Below are 5,000 nucleotides of genomic sequence, written 5' to 3'. Positions count from 1 at the left end.
CAGCATGAGCTCCTGCAACGACGATACCGCCATCTATGGGACGCCAAGCCGACTAAGACATCGATGGGCCCACAGTGCCCATCTTTCGACGCCACCCACAAAGCATGCAGCCTCTGTCGACCACAGCACCCATACGCCAGTGCCTCTGCCGCACGAAGTCGTGGACCGGCAATCACACCACCTGCACCCGTTCGTGCCCCACCCCAACCGCCCAACTCGCATCGCCAGCGGATGAACGGCGGACGTTTCCCGCACTCGTAAGGTGCAATTCACACCTATAACATGCGTTTCATGAAGAGATATTTCCAATATGCGACATTCCCGCTGTCCCTATTCATGAGCTGCGAGCTGTACCACGTACAAGCTACAGACGCGATCGCATTGCTCACTGTACGGATTCTCATGCTGAGCCATCAGCTAGGAAGCGCCCCATCCATGTCGGCACCCGTGGGCGTTGCACTCGCAGTCGCAAAAAACGCTGGGCAAATATATATCTCGGAAGAGTAACGACAGTCCGAGCCTCCTGGCGTTGCACTCGCAGCCGCAAAAAAACGCTGGGCACATATATGTCTCGGAAGAGTAACGACAGTCCGAGTCTCCTGCGTGGGAAGAGTCTTTCTAGGCCCTGACCCACGGGAAGGGTGTAGCTTCCCCCATCCCGGACATTTGACGTCGTCACACTACCGGTATTGACTAATAGACTGATTGCTGATAATCATTAGCCATACACTGGGGGAAACGGCCGACAGGGGCGGCAACATAGTGGAGCCGCAGTGTCACTAATGTACAGAGATAGAACAGTTTCGACTGGAACTAGAGTAACCGTATACACGGCACTGATTAGTAATAGATGCAGAGCCATCAGAATACAGATAATATATACAACCGTCCCTATACATGCTGAAAGACTCTGCACACAATGAGAACCACACGTCAGCCAGACACTCTTATCACACACTACTCTCTTATCACACACAATATCTAACCACCAGCATGGAAGAACATCCAGTGCATCCTCTCCGCCACATGACACAATCCACACTATCATTACCAGACCGGGAGGTCCACCCAGAAAACACAATATCCCACCCTTCCGACATCCGCACATTGCTCAGCTAAGCCACGAACACCCACACATGTCCTACACAGTGGTGCACCCAACATCACAATACTGCCTCCTGTCACAGCACACAAACAATGGCAGGAATGAAAGACACAGATCTGCCACAACCATGGAATCGGAGCGCCGCCTGTCATGAGCCAAAAGTGCATCCTGACGTGACAAATCGGATAATACCGCAGGCATCCAATTACGATAATCACTATCAACGAACCTGCCGCCCCCCCCCCCCAATACACCTTTCCCTACAACAATGTGTATCTGAACCTACGCTATATCGTACCTTAACCTAACCTATATCGTACCTTAACCTAACCTATATCGTACCTTAACCTAACCTATATCGTACCTTAACCTAACCTATATCGTACCTTAACCTAACCTATATCGTACCTTAACCTAACCTATATCGTACCTTAACCTAACCTATATCGTACCTTAACCTAACCTATATCGTACCTTAACCTAACCTATATCGTACCTTAACCTAACCTATATCGTGCCTTAACCTAACCTATATCGTGCCTTAACCTAACCTATATCGTGCCTTAACCTAACCTATATCGTGCCTTAACCTAACCTATATCGTGCCTTAACCTAACCTATATCGTGCCTTAACCTAACCTATATCGTGCCTTAACCTAACCTATATCGTGCCTTAACCTAACCTAATTTGTGCCTTAACCTAACCTAATTTGTGCCTTAACCTAACCTAATTTGTGCCTTAACCTAACCTAATTTGTGCCTTAACCTAACCTAATTTGTGCCTTAACCTAACCTAATTTGTGCCTTAACCTAACCTAATTTGTGCCTTAACCTAACCTAATTTGTGCCTTAACCTAACCTAATTTGTGCCTTAACCTAACCTAATTTGTGCCTTAACCTAACCTAATTTGTGCCTTAACCTAACCTAATTTGTGCCGTAACCTAACCTAATTTGTGCCGTAACGTAACCCATGTTGTGCCGTAACGTAACCCATGTTGTGCCGTAACGTAACCCATGTTGTGCCGTAACGTAACCCATGTTGTGCCGTAACGTAACCCATGTTGTGCCGTAACGTAACCCATGTTGTGCCTTAACCTAACCCATGTTGTGCCTTAACCTAACCCATGTTGTGCCTTAACCTAACCCATGTTGTGCCTTAACCTAACCCATGTTGTGCCTTAACCTAACCTACGTTGTGCCTTAACCTAACCTACGTTGTGCCTTAACCTAACCTACGTTGTGCCTTAACCTAACCCATGTTGTGCCTTAACCTAACCCATGTTGTGCCTTAACCTAACCCATGTTGTGCCTTAACCTAACCCATGTTGTGCCTTAACCTAACCCATGGTGTGCCTTAACCTAACCCATGGTGTGCCTTAACCTAACCCATGTTGTGCCTTAACCTAACCCATGTTGTGCCTTAACCTAACCCATGTTGTGCCTTAACCTAACCCATGTTGTGCCTTAACCTAACCCATGTTGTGCCTTAACCTAACCCATGTTGTGCCTTAACCTAACCCATGTTGTGCCTTAACCTAACCCATGTTGTGCCTTAACCTAACCCATGTTGTGCCTTAACCTAACCCATGTTGTGCCTTAACCTAACCCATGTTGTGCCTTAACCTAACCCATGTTGTGCCTTAACCTAACCCATGTTGTGCCTTAACCTAACCCATGTTGTGCCTTAACCTAACCCATGTTGTGCCTTAACCTAACCCATGTTGTGCCTTAACCTAACCCATGTTGTGCCTTAACCTAACCCATGTTGTGCCTTAACCTAACCCATGTTGTGCCTTAACCTAACCCATGTTGTGCCTTAACCTAACCCATGTTGTGCCTTAACCTAACCCATGTTGTGCCTTAACCTAACCCATGTTGTGCCTTAACCTAACCCATGTTGTGCCTTAACCTAACCCATGTTGTGCCTTAACCTAACTCATGTTGTGCCTTAACCTAACCCATGTTGTGCCTTAACCTAACCCATGTTGTGCCTTAACCTAACCCATGTTGTGCCTTAACCTAACCCATGTTGTGCCTTAACCTAACCCATGTTGTGCCTTAACCTAACCCATGTTGTGCCTTAACCTAACCCATGTTGTGCCTTAACCTAACCCATGTTGTGCCTTAACCTAACCCATGTTGTGCCTTAACCTAACCCATGTTGTGCCTTAACCTAACCCATGTTGTGCCTTAACCTAACCCATGTTGTGCCTTAACCTAACCCATGTTGTGCCTTAACCTAACCCATGTTGTGCCTTAACCTAACCCATGTTGTGCCTTAACCTAACCCATGTTGTGCCTTAACCTAACCCATGTTGTGCCTTAACCTAACCCATGTTGTGCCTTAACCTAACCCATGTTGTGCCTTAACCTAACCCATGTTGTGCCTTAACCTAACCCATGTTGTGCCTTAACCTAACCCATGTTGTGCCTTAACGTAACCCATGTTGTGCCTTAACGTAACCCATGTTGTGCCTTAACCTAACCTATAATGTGCCTTAACCTAACCTAAAGTGCGCCGTAACCTAAACTATATTGCGCCTTAACCTGACGCACGTTGTCGCTGAACCTGCTCTGTAATTGTTATGCAACCCGTTAAAGTAGTGTAGTGTTGCCTAACCACAACCCTCGCAATATAGTTCGCTACTCGCACTGCCCGGTCCCCTGTGTATCGCGTCATGTTAAACACCTTGCAGGTGTTGCTGACTTTCCACATGCTCCTGCTATACACTGTAGTGTGGATAGCAGCAGGACGTACATGCCCCCCCCCCTTCCCCCCTGCCTTCGCAAGCTGGTCGGTGAGAAGTTTGCATGTTCAATGCCCTTCGCATGCCGACGTACTCAGCCTACGTTGTGGTACGGCCTGTCACCTGTCCGCCGATGTACGCAAAACCCACAAACTGTACTGCACATTGCTCCGTATGTACTGAATGATACATCGTGGCCCATGTGACCGTATGACGACAGCGCCTAGCAACGGCGGACCATACAGTCCAAATATTGTGCACGCAGCTACGTGTCGTCTCCCTATAAGAGCTGGATTGCAGTGTGGTACGCCATACAGACGTGTGGGAGGAACGGACGCCCTGGATGGCGATCAGCATGAGCAGTCTGTTGATGTAGTGGAGCGTGTATTCGGACGTAGTCGTCTCTTCTCACACACCGTGATAGCATGTTGCACCGCGTTCCACATCTGCGACATGCTGCAGAGGCGGGCTGACAGTCGTTCGCGCAATGGACACCGCATACGTACGGGGTCTACCTTCCACGTGTTCTCTAGGCGTGCACATGTTGTTGCGTCTATGTGGGCAGACGTAGTGTGTTGTGACACCTGACACAGGCATGCAATACTCGTTGCAAATGGCGATGGACGTGTACGTTTGCTGGTGACGTTACGCAAATGAACAACCGGTAACCCGTTGTGGTGCGGTTGTTCTCGCTAGAGGTGAATCAGTGTTGGCGACGATCGGTCGAGCTATTAACCGGTTGTTTCAGGGATACCCACCATGCCCACGAACGTGAAAGGGGACCCACCATGCCCACGAACGTGAAAGGGGATCTGGGTGTGAGGCGATACGCGGCGGTGGCTGGGTGGGACCGTCCCCGGCCGGTGAGGGGGGGCCGCCCGGCGTGCTGGCAGCGCGGTGCGTGGGCGCACGCGCTACAGCCGGCTGGTGGGGGCGGCCGGTGGCAGGCGCGCCGGCCGACGGACGCGGCAGGCGGCGCAGCTGCGCGCCGGCGCCCCCTGCTCGCGGCGCCTTGCGGCCAAAGTAGGTCCTCGCGGGCCCGGTGCGAAGCGCGGTGGCCATCTGCAGTGTGCTGGTCCGATTGAGGACTTTGTGCGCTGAGGATGCGCCGCCGCCCGGCGCTCGGCGCCGCGACGCCGTCTGCTGC

Source organism: Schistocerca serialis, unplaced genomic scaffold (assembly GCF_023864345.2).
Source record: "Schistocerca serialis cubense isolate TAMUIC-IGC-003099 unplaced genomic scaffold, iqSchSeri2.2 HiC_scaffold_1219, whole genome shotgun sequence".
In the NCBI taxonomy this organism is placed as follows: Eukaryota; Metazoa; Arthropoda; class Insecta; order Orthoptera; family Acrididae; genus Schistocerca; species Schistocerca serialis.
This window is presented reverse-complemented; position numbering follows the sequence as displayed.